The 13,076-nt window shown below is 38.9% G+C and overlaps 1 protein-coding gene across 3 annotated transcripts in view; it reads left to right on the forward strand.

Annotated features, from left to right (window-relative positions):
* Positions 1 to 248: 248 nt before the first annotated feature.
* Positions 249 to 13,076, forward strand: part of slco4a1 (solute carrier organic anion transporter family, member 4A1) — a 35,194-nt gene continuing 22,366 nt past the window's right edge. Inside the window, exons 1-2 of one of the 3 annotated variants that reach the window (XM_077214263.1) lie at positions 249 to 496; positions 8,517 to 8,613. The gene's annotated coding sequence lies outside the window, so the exon portion shown is untranslated. Of the gene's footprint in view, positions 497 to 8,516; positions 8,614 to 12,286; positions 12,400 to 13,076 lie in introns of those variants that run through there. The other 2 variants (XM_077214261.1, XM_077214262.1) reach the window with 2 other exon arrangements.

The following is a 13,076-nucleotide window of genomic DNA, read 5'->3' on the forward strand; positions in this document are numbered from 1 at the left end:
TAATAATAATAATAATAATAATAATAATAATAATAATAATAATAATAATAATAGGCTTCCAAATGCATAGCTAACGTCATTATATTTCCCTCTTCTACCTGTTTATTTTGTAGTGTTTAAACCTTTTTAATTTAACATTTAAAAAAACGAATGACATGGAAACTGCGTGCATCTGAGTCAAACCAAACCTGCTGGTTAACCGAGGATGCTGCTGCTGCCTGCTTGTGCTTATAAGCGCGGTAAAGACAGTTGTCAGACGAGAAGCCGTTTTGGCGGATGACACCTATTGGTCTAGCAGCATAACGCCATGGGGGGCGGATTCTCATTGGGCGAAAGCTGCTTAATCCGAGAGCTGAACATTTTAGGCTATAACATCTTCAACCTAAACGTGTATTCGTGGATTTACGGAGGGAGAAAAAATGCTCGCGAACGTGAAATGCACTGACAGATCTGTCTGAAATGGAGAAGTCGTCTAAATCCTCAGTTGCGTGTTAACGTGAGTAGCTTTCATGACATTTCCATGTTGAGACAGGGATGAATGAACAACACCATGTGAGAGCAATGATAACTGGGTATACAGTAAAGCAGCACTGGCCAGACAGTATCCCAAACCACAGTGAGCCATGGTTCATAAAACGCTCACTTATTGTGTGCTGGACTAAACGCTCGAGACATTAGTGCGGTGCAGACGACAAAGACTCGTAAATGAGCCTGGGCTGCGTATTTCCTCCACATGTTTCCAGTAACGTTATGCTACTGCGGAGGCACATGATCATAACACAAACCGCAGGTCACTTCATGAGACATGGGCATACTAAAATATAGCTATTATTGTTATAGCGTTTAACATTATCTTTTTCTTTGCAATCGACTAGCGGTGATGTGTGAAGTGTTATGTCGAAACCTACAGTGAATGGCAAATTGTCTATATTAATAGCATGATGTTTAATGATCAACAAGCTTTACTGAGGGCGCGCCATGCACTGTACATAATGTAACGTTATTTCTAACCGTTTGTTCCTCTGAACAACGCAACCATGCTCAAATATTTGAGGAAAACATTTTGCGATGTCCGAATCACGAATAAAATGTTATTTTTTTATGTCGAATCGTGGCTCGTTTAAACTGGACTACGTTGGTGACGTATAACTGTCAAATCGTTTTTGAAACGACCTGTTCGAAAGAATCGATTCGCCGAGATGAGCCGGAATTCCCATCACTATCCACTAAAATAATCTGCTTTCTTGTGTTCTCGAACAACGATGCAACGTGAAAACCTCCGTGTTATGGGTTATATTTGTTCGTCTGTGATATTAAAACGACATAACGCACTCTCTAGCGCAGTACATGAATGACTGGTAATTGGGATTAAGCTAAGTATTCAAATCCACTTATTTTCCAGGTCCTGGAAAACTGGAAAACACATGGAAAATTAAAAAACTACACCTAATTAGGTACCAAGTTGATACTGATTTTTTTTTTTTTTTTTTTTACAATAACTAATCTTTCTGCAGTAGTAGTCATTTTTTAAAGGCTATGGTAATATTTGAATATATTATATACTTATAACTATTATTAGCATTAACAATTAATTGACTTTATTTAATATTTTTATTTTCCTATTATAGTTAAATAAACTAGCCTATTTAAATGGCTCATATTAATAAACTGATTTTATAGTTAGCCTAATGGTTAATAATGGCCATAAACTGCATGTCTTTTAAAGATTTAAAGGTGCAATGTGTAATATTTCTGAGGATCTATTGACAGCAATGCAATATACGATCCATAACTATGTTTTCAGTGGTGGATAAAGACCTTTCATAATGAACCGTTATGTTTTTATTACCTTAGAATGAGACATTTATATCTCCATAACCGCGGGCACCCCCTACACTGCCCTACAAAGGCAAAAGACCGTAACACTGAAAATCGGGCAATTAGATGTTTAAGGAATGAAAATGATCTACATAAAAAAATCTTGAGCTCAAACTGGACTTTTAACCACTATTTTAAAGTTACTGTACTCTGCCTTTGTATTGTCAGCAAAAAGTGAGAAGTCATGCCAAGGCAAAAGGCAGTAACTTCCACATTATCAATATTTGGTTGCTGATCACCATTAACAAATCATTATAGCAACACCTGTATAAAATCTAGTGATCATGGCATTTATTTTGTATGATTTACAATTACAGCCATCTACTTATTGCTATCCTGTGCTTTGGTTGCATTCTGGTGGCCCTATATTTATAGCCTACATTAAACATGACAAAATACCTTCATGGGATAAAGAGTATTTTCAAGTGGTACTCAAGGCTTGCTAAACATGCGTTCAAAATGATCACAATAAAACAGATCCTTGCGCACATTCGACCCGGAAACTGTTTTTTAGCGGTGGATCTGAAAGAGGCATACTTTCACAGGCACTTACCGAGATTCGTGTTCGAAGGTGTCACGCTCCTCGTCCGTTCACGAAAAGTAGCCTACGCAGTGCTTTCCCCCTTGAGACTCAGTCTGGACTACCTTGACGACTAATGCATTTAAAGCACAACCTTCTGTGTTTCGCGTCTTTTCAGTACGCGGTGGTTTCAGCTGTCTGCCCTATTATTGTGCTTGTGCACTTCGCTCGTCCCGCGGATTTATTCCGGACGCTGTGATTGTATTTGTAACCTGCTTGTAAAAGCTGGTCTGATGTTGTATGTGCCAACACTTCTTGCTTCCTTATGTTGTAGGCTATGCACCGATATACCCTTGTTGCTTCATTATTATCACTCCCTGTGATATATTAGTCCGGCGTCGGCTCGACCGGGTTCAGGGTGGTGCTGAAGGCACGTGCGAAGTTTTGGCACTCTGCCAGCTAGATGCATGATTGTTTCAACCAGGTCCGGTATCCGAACTGGGTGAGGCGGGGCTTTAGTTCTTTGTTGTATTCACCTGATATGGCATGTGTAACATTTTTCTGTCATCTCTGCATATATCCTTCGCGATCGTTAACGCACTTTTGTCGATGGAGCGGTTTCAGACCATACTAAATGTTCTGACCGCATTAGTGCAGGACAAAGCTCTGAGGACATCAGAAGACAGGAACTGATGGCAGCTGTACACAGCTCTACACAGGCTACATCGTAACTTAAATTTTAATGGAGAGTAAAAGAAAGGAAGACCACAGTATAATCTGGTAGGTAGCATTATTTGATAGAACGCCGGCACCGTAACTTCATATTGACGCGCGGCTAAACAAAGGCAGAGTACCGTAACTCAAGCGTGAGCGTTCCAAAACAAAGCCAAAGAGCCATAACTGGTGTTACTGTGTTCTGCTTTGGTTTCTCATGGGCTTTTGGATGTTACGGTTAAGACAACCCATTATTTTCTCTAAAAAACAACGGATTTGACTCAAGCTACTTATCCACATGATAAAGGAGGTCTTGAATGTGCCAAAAATATAAATAACTCATTTTCGACCAAAAACGATGTTACGGTCTTTTGCCTTTGCACGGCAGTACTATGGAGGTCGACATATTGTGTCGTCATGTTTCTACCGTAGCCGACAGCCAACAAACAGCGCTACAGAACGCGTTTCGTCACTACCTTGAAAAAGAAGTTTTCAGTGGTGTATAAAGACCTTACTTAAAGGAGCCGTATGTAAGAATGTGGCCAAAACTGGTACTGCAATCACTTTCAAATTACTGTAGAGCGGTGTATCCCCTCTCCCTCCTCCCTGACTCGAGGTTGCCAGATAGGCTGCAGGATACAGCAGGAACGTAGGCTGCTACAAGAAGCTTTTTCTGTTAATTATGTTTATGCTTCAAATGAACGATGTTTTGCAAAGTAATAATATATCGCAAAAATTTACTAATGGCGATTAGCCAAATATAATCGTTAAGATGTACGCTCGTATGTGACAGTACATTGTTAGAACAGTAGCTGTTAGTCTAACTTGTCACGGTAGGTATCTGTCATTAACGTAAGTACAAGCACAAGCCTCTGTCACTGTGTGTAACCGATATCAAAGATACACCTATTCATTTAGCTGACGCTATAAGTGAAAGCGACCAGCTGTATTTTATAACTTACCCTTCAGTACACGTTAGGGATGGGCGATACTGCAAATTTCGGTATCGATCCGATACCAAGTAAATACAGGGCCAGTATCGCCGATATCGATACCAATACTTTTTCATTTTAAAAGCATGTACTTGAACTTGTATGCACTTTCCTGTGCTAGAGCAGTGTGTCATGATTTATGAGGTGAATGCATCATTAATATGCTAAATCTGAATACGTTTTCAAGACTACTAAATATTTTGTGATTTGTGCTCTCAACTCGCCTGTAATTAGTCAGTGAATTTTACAAAACTACCCTAATTATAGTAAATGTACTATTGTACACTAGCCTACTGTTCAAAAGTTTGGGGTCTGTAAGATTTTTAATTCTCTTCTGCATTTATTTGATCAACAATACAGTAAAAACTGTAATATTACAATTTAACATAGGCTACCTGTTTTCTATGTCATAGTAAACTGTAATTTATTCATGTGATCAAAGCTGAATTTTCGGGATCATTACTTCAGTCATGATGATAATTCATGCTGATTTGCTGCTCAGGAAACATTTCTTATTATTATCAATGTTGAAAACAGTTTCATATTTTTGTGGAAACCATGTTACATTTTATGAAGAATTATTTGATGAACAAAGTTGAAAGAACAGCATGTTCTGCATATGAAGTAGATTTTTTTTAACAGTGTAAAGCCCTTTGATCAATTTAATGCATCGATCCTTGTTGAATAAAAATATTAATTTCATTTAAAAAAATCTTACTGACGTCTTATGTACACTTGTGGTTTGTTTATTGCGAAATAACTCCAGATTGTTTCTCTGTCATCTAAGCAAGGCTTCGTTTCCCAAACGCACTGGGCCTGTGAGCTCAGCGAAGCACCAGCATCGGAAGCTCTCTGTGATTGATTGGTGTCGTCTTGTATCCAGATGACTAGGAGAAGAAGTTCTATCCTACACAATTATCCGATAACATTCGCTTATTTTTCCACTTAGAAGCTTATTCTACGCACAGAATTGTGTGCTAAATTAATAAAAATTACTGGTAAAAAAACACACATTTGGATTGATATTTTCATGTGAGGATTGATCCTTTTCGATACCACGTCAGTATCGATACTTCAGGATCGATCCGCCCACCCCTAGTACACGTCCATAACGCTAAAATATGTGATGTGAAAGATTACGTGTCATTCTATTATTTTTGGAATATGACAAACAATAATGAGCGTGCTAATGTTGTTTTCCTCAGCGTCTCATCATATCAAGGGCGTAGGTTTAGGGGGGACGCTAGGTACTAGTCCCAATCAATATTTTGAGATGACAAATTTGTCCCCACCAATATTTAGCAAGATCCTTTGAACTGCTATTTTGATATTTGCGCTGCATTTGGATCTTTGCGCTGCTATTTGGATCGATTCCAATGGCCAGGACGACGACAGTACAATATACGCCGTAATTTGATTGGCGGCGGGGTATCTGACAGGCAGGCTACACGCGCGGGCCGGGACTACTTTTTGTGCTTGCACTCACTGGCAGCGAGCGGGTCGGGTGGTGTGTGCCTGTGTGTGTGTGTGTGTGTGTGTGCGCGTGACGACGCCGACGGTAAGTTACCAGGGCTGTCTCTCTGCCTGCCATATTCAAAGGCCAGAGTAAAACATTTTAATATTCCGTTTTTTTGCCCCTTTTTGTACTTTGTAGATCAGCTATGCCACCCAAGAAGAAGAAAGGGGACATACAAAGCTTTTTCATAAAGCAGAGTGTAAGTAGGCAAAAATAACTAGTCACACAAATAACTAGCAGTTAGTAGTAGTGACTGACAAGGCTTTCAAATGCAGATTCTACTGTGGAAAATAGTATTAACTGGTGATCCTGGTTACCCAGGATATTGTTACAGTTAAACCTAGCTTCTGCAATCTTTCAAGGTTAGGAGCATTAATTAGGGGTGTGCAGCACGGATAAACTCATAGAAGTTGTGCTATCATGATAGAATGCTAACTTACGTTAGCAAGTCACTGAATGTTAATTAGCCTACCTTAACTTAGAATCTTGCAGTCATAAACAGTGGATCATCTGGGACATTTTTCGTTTCTACATTCTGTTTATGTAATGTGCTGGAAAAATATGTTGGCAATGTTAAAAAGGCAAAAGTTAACACTGTCGGTTATTCAAATATAATGAATCATTATTTGATTGATAATATCCAAATAACAATATCTGGAAGGAGGGTTAAACTTGCTAGCCATAGGTTAGACTACAAAATTAATTTACCATTTTGTATGCAGGAAAAGATAGCCTCAAACCACAACAGATTTACATTTATTCATTTAGCAGACACTTTTTACCTAAAGCGACTTACAATAGAAGCTGTAAACCTAGGATAACAATATGCAAGTTTTATGACCCTTCCCAGTTTAATCTAATCTAAAAAATCTTTTTTTTTAAGAATAGAACGGGGGAGGGGGGGATGTCCCCACCAAACCTACGCCCATGCATCATAATGACAGAGAAACGGGCTAATGATAATGCATTGCTAATGTTAGTACTGATGACTCGCCGTTTTTATTACACAAACAATTCTTACCTTTTCAATTTGATGACCCACCTGCTCCATATGAGCTAACGTAACGTTACTTTGCACGAACATGCATAACTTTGTTCGACTCTCATGAATATTTGAAATGACCATTTACATCAAGTACAAGTTAGCCAAACATAGATGAATCTTACCTGTCCAGGAGAAAATTAGCAACGTTGGCGTCTGTCTTCAAATTCTTCTCCTTTTTCAGCCATCTCCATCTTTCAAAGGCATCTCCTAAACAGATCCTTGTTTTATTTCGGACTTTGTCACGAAGTATTTCGGATTCATAACAAGTTTTTTTTTGGTTTCGCAACGTTAGACATTTTTTTTATCCGATTCCGAAACGTTTGTAGCTGCAGCTGTGGTAACTAGCAGCGCTGGCATTCCGGATGCCGCAACACTACTGACTTCGTGATTGGTAGATAGGTGGAGGGTGGCGCATCAGACCAAAACACAACATGACAACATCAACATCAGTTGAGGGCTTCAACTTCACTTTTTAAATGACAATATCCTGGCCGGACTACTGTCGTCAGTGATATAAGTATTTGAAATGAACATGATTTCTTAATGTCTAGTGTCATATCATGGCCATTTTATGATTAATTGAAATAAACTTCTTACATACAGCTCCTTTAATGAACCGTTATATTTGTATTACCTTAGAATGAGCAGTTTCTATCTACATGCACCGCGGGTCCCCTTACATTGAAATGTGCCGACATGTTTCTACAGTAGCCCTAAATGGACAAACGCGTTTCGTTACTATTTTGCTCTTCGTGCAAGAAAGCAAGCTTAGTTCAGCGAATAAAACACTGACACAATGATGAACAAGAAACAATAATATTCACAATAACATTTAGTTTTACTGAATAATTACGTAAAAATAATTTCTTAATTTATTCTTGTAGAGAAACCTCATTGCTGAACTGGCTACTCTCTGCTGTCTCAGACGATGACATATTTTCCTGTCGGCCACCGTAATTTTTGTTGGTTGCAATTCATAACCTCACCACTAGATGCCGCTAAAAATCACACACTGGACCTTTAACCCATATACATGTTCTTTGCTAATTGCAGTGGAAAATATAAGCTCAATTTAACAACACAAGCGCCTATAATATTCCCCTTGCAAGATCCCTTTAGCAAGGAACTCAGTATTTATAAAACCAGAGTATGGCCCTGCTCATGCTGTTCACTTTTCATATAATCAACATAGATGAAATAAAAAAATAGCATTATATTATTTATAATGGCTAGGTTAAAAACAGATATTATATTAGGCTTATATAAAGTTTGTTATAAGAAGTTTAATTTTTATTATTATTATTTAATACGTTTTATTTTATACTTTTTATTAAAAAATTTAAATAAATTAAAATATTTTCCAGAGTAGACTTTTATGTTACAGTTCGTGTCAAAGGCTGGAATTGAATGTGGTCGCTTGGCAATCTAAGCAAATGTTGTTACTGTATAGTTATGACAGTCTGTTGTTAACCCACATTGCCCAGTGCCAGAGGCGAAACCTGGAGTGCAGCGAAGCTGATTGGCTGCTACTGTAGGTCATTCATTCCACTTGGTTACACCTACAGGTTTACAGCTAAATGATGAGACAAGCCCCTGGAGATATGGGACATTTAGTCTGATGCACACACCATACTAAGACAACAACATATACAACACATGTAGTAAATGAAAATCATCTATCTATCCATCCAACCAAACAGGTTCAGGTCAGGTGATATATACTGTATAGTGTAAAGGACTTGGCATAGTTTTGTAGCTAATAATTTAACATGGTTTCCTGATTTGCATGCATGATTTTATATTTGCAATTGTGGTCAATGTATAAAATAAATGGTACCCTTATCTATGCAGGATGTAGTGAGATCAGCAGTCACTGCTGGGTCAGAGACTTCCCTTGTCTGGGGCCATCACATCACTTCATCCCACAGGGCCATGCAGCAAAGCCCTGGTGAGACAGTGCTCAATGAAAGCTAGAAAGAAGACGGAAAATGTGGAGAAATAAAAGGGGGCATATTGACTTGGCGGCTGATTTCTAGAAAATCACATTTTGGTTAAGGTGTTGGGCTGGCTAACTCACAAAACTTTCACTTGTTTTTCTAGCATCTGATTCTGTAGGCTGTTAAACTGTCATCTCCTTACTGATATTGAGTTTTGTATTGAGCCTCAGTATTGGGCTGGTTTTTATTGCTTTCCAGCCAGTGATAGTGCAGGATAACAGCAACTCTGATAGGTTGACCTGCTTTCCCCTAATTTCAGAGAGATGAATCTGTTGTATGTAGCTCTATTCGCTGGTGAAAACATGCTTGCAATTTCAGTTATCAGGTTTGTGATTCTTAATTCATTGTTTTCAAAAATGTTCATGATAATGATTATCACAAGTTTAATTTATTTTATTTTATTGCACTATACATACACTACTGTCTACTATAGTGTTCATGGTTTGCTGCTGTTAATCTAAAGCAACCTTGATGAATCTGATGATTTGTACATACATGCACATAAAGCGCTGCAATAAAGCGCATGACGATTGGAGAACATAATAAACCGTCTTTATTAAATATAACAGGCAGGGGCGCAGATGGCACTAGGGACGGGGGACATAACCAACCCCTTCAGCTTCAGAATCGGGTCGGGACAGACACAGGCTGACACACAATAATAATCTACACCGGTCGCCATTATTTTGTTTGTACCCACGTTCTCACTACACGCTGTTCTGTTGTCAATAAACACACGATGCCATCATGCCACCTACGTTTACACACTCTCTGTGTGTGTGCGTGCGCTACCACGACTCCTGAGTGACGTCGCCGGGGTCCTATGAGGAGCTGGTAGCTGCCTCAATCGTGCCTGTAGGAGCGGACCGGTAACCATAGTGATCATAATACAATCTATGACTGAGCTGAGTCGGTGATTTTCTGAACTGAAAAAAATCGACTGCCACATAAAGGCAACGCAGAGACTAAAAACAATCACCTCGTTTTTTCAAAAACCAAACAATGTAAGTATCCTATGCCTGTTGACTTTCCCAGATGTGGCAGATTAGATCTACAGTAGATGCAAACACAAACGATGTCGGACCAAGAACAAAATGAACTGAAGGCGTATACAAGGGTGTAATCAAGGGAAAACAGAACAGGTGTGGTTCTAAATTAACAACCATGGAGACTAACTAGGAACACAAGCAAATAAGTACAGGGAAAACCAAACCAAAACACAATGAAACTAAACATAACCTTTACATCCAGCAGCTAAATCACCACAACTTATAAAAATAGATGTTTGTGTGAATTCTTTACAGACACTGCTTCCTTCCCAGAAATCCTTAGTGAAAGTGGCGTTCTCTGGGTCTTGCTTTGTTTCCTTGTTTTTTTCCTCTGTAATTCATATCTCACCATATGACCATCCAGCACGGTTCAAAGAAAAGGGAAGGAACCTGCAATCCACAACAAACACATGTTCCCACCCTGAGACTCTCACTGATGTTATCCTTCCCTCCGTTTGATCACACGATTAAAATTAGATATGAAAGAGTTCATAGAACACAATAACAAATAATTATGCTTTTTTATTAATCTCATTGTAACAAAGCATGAACTCCAGACCTCTTTTGAAGACAACTGAGAAATGATTCTCTCACACAGCCTCAGCTGCGCCACCAATGCTCTTAATGCTAAAGCCACACCACAACTTTTCAACCATGTGTTCATTATTCATAGGTGCATGCAAATGAGTCAGAGTCAGATATGAAAACCAGGGATTGCAATGACATGGTTATTCGTTTTGCTTATGTTAAACTTTAAGATTTCTAAACTAACTGAGAGCTTATCCAAGAAACTGTGATGAAACACATCTGCCCCATTCGAATGTTTGGCTTCACTGCATGATTTAGGCTACGTCTAAATGAATCCGGATACTTTTGAAAATGGTGTTTTAATCTTAAAATGCTTCCTGTCCACACAAGTGTTTTAAAGCATATTCCAGAAGTTGCTCATCCACATTGAAACATCTGAAAATGCTTGAATCACCTTACTGCGCATGTGTAAAACATACTAAATACTAGTACATGCTACTCAGTGTTGCGTCCAGGTTGCACTCAAAATCGCATGGTCTAAGGCTACGTTCAACACTGCAGACTGAAATGACCCAATTCCGATTTTTTTGCCCCTATGCGACCTTTATCTGATCTTTTCATGACAGTCTGAACGACACAGATCCAATCTTTTCAAATGCGACCCAGGCCACTTGGGTATGTGTTCCAAATCCGATATGTATCCGATCTTTTGAAATGCGACTTCAACCTGAACGGCCAGTTCACATGTATCCGACCCGCACGTCATTGATATGCGACAAACGTCATAATTCTGCGTTGAAGTAGGCGGGAATGAGAAGATAAACAACAACTATGGCGGACGATGCCGAGACCAGTCAATGGAAGGGAAGCAAGGTTTCTGATTTAATGGGGGACAGCTCTATTCAGGCCATGTTTAGCTACTTTCGAAAACAACAAGTGACGTCGTTGACTGTTGAGTACTCTTCTGCGCATGCGGGTCACTTCTGGGTCATTTCACGTTCACACAGGAGATCACAAAAGGTCGCATTTAATTCGAAATGTGAACAGCCTTGCAAAAAAATCATTGAGCATTAAGCCCCTGCAGTGTGAACGAGGCCTAAAACGCAATTGTCATCATGTTTTGCCACAGGACAGCAGTTGCGAGTACACTTTCAGTCATCTTTGCAGGAATGCAATATGAAGACTGTACGAATGGACATTTCTCTATAGCAATACTATGAAAGTATATAGCAAGCACAACAATGCCGGTGTGACCATAGATATCTATGGGTAAACAATGAGATTAATAGGCACAACAATGCCGGTGTGACCATAGATATCTATGGGTACAATGTGTGTCACATGAATAAACATGCGTCATCGTTTTTCAAATACCTCCGTTTTCATAGTCCACACTACAACACGAAAATGGCGTTTATCAAATGTATCCACTTGGGAGAGCATTTTCAAAAAGCTCAGTCTTCGTTGACCAAAACGCCATCTCAATGTGGACGGAAGGCCAAAACGAAGAGAAAAACATGCTTTTTCAAACGAAAACGTATTAGTGTGGACAAGGCCTTGTATGACGAGCTTGTGCACTTAACAAACTCTGATTTCATCTCATTGTATCAATAATTGCAATGCTTGTCTATATGTGGAGAGTGTTATTGGAAAAAAACCCTGAATGTGTCAAGGCTGTTAGCTTTCCCCTTCACCTATATTCTCGGCTGGCACAGGACTCATGGACGCTCAGTTCCACATCCTGGTGGTGTGTTTTTTTTTGTTTTAGCCAATCACCTGAAACATAACACAAATTATTATACTGTATTTGCGGTAGGGTAAGTTACAGTACAAATTTGTCTGGGCTTACTGGTCCTGATCTTTTTCCATGCTGGACAAATACATTCATGCAGTGTGAATGAAGTGTAATGAGTTAAGAAGAGACATCTGTGATGCTTGATGTGCTGATCATCATGTCAGGTAGATACGGTGGACAGGACTGTGTCAGTGCTGCTTCGGTCATAGTTTTGAAGGAGTGAGAGGCTGGAGTAACGCCCATTTGGGACTGTCGTGCTTGCTTATAGTCTCTTGTGCTCCTTGTTCTCTTCTCTTTTCTTCTTTCTTGCACAATCAAACTCTCAGACCCTTTTAGACCAATGAAGTGTGATCTGAGGCACAGAGGTAGGCAAAGTGACTTTTTTTGTTATTATTTCAGTGTGACGATTGGAATGCAGTTCTGGGATGTAATATGTGATACATTTGTGAACGAATCTCATGTTTTTTAACATTCAGGTCATGAGTTTTATGTCCAGGGAATGCAGGTACTGATAAAACTTTATTGCTCTGTAAAGTACTTTAGATAAAAGTGTCTGCAAAGTTTGCATTTCTCTCTCTCTCTTTGTGCACAAATGCAATTCTATAGACTAGAGTGATCTTTGTTCTATCATTTTACAATGTCATTGCTTGAACACAATGCTGGAGGTAATTATGTAATTATATAATATCTTAATCTGAGGAGACTGGCCAGGTTCATTTGCACTTACAGGAACTTTTTAGTCAATGTATTGTTCACATTATCCCGGCAAAACTAAAATGTTAATATATTACAATATAACATTTGATTTATACCTGTTGTATTATAATAATACAATGTCTAAAATGGAATGCTGCGTACATATACTAACCAACACACAGGCAGGTCTAGATCTAAATTTGACTATTATGTGGAATGAAATACATTGTAAAATAATATATACTTGTATAGTAGTGTGCAGTGTTTGCATGAACTTAAAGTCTTTTAAGAAACAGGCTGAGATTATTAACTTAAACTGAGCTTAGGGTTAAAGACAAAGAAGACT

The sequence above is a fragment of the Siphateles boraxobius genome, unplaced genomic scaffold (assembly GCF_051911475.1).
Source record: "Siphateles boraxobius isolate OS27281-9 unplaced genomic scaffold, OSU_SipBor_1 68, whole genome shotgun sequence".
Classification (NCBI taxonomy): domain Eukaryota; kingdom Metazoa; phylum Chordata; class Actinopteri; order Cypriniformes; family Leuciscidae; genus Siphateles; species Siphateles boraxobius.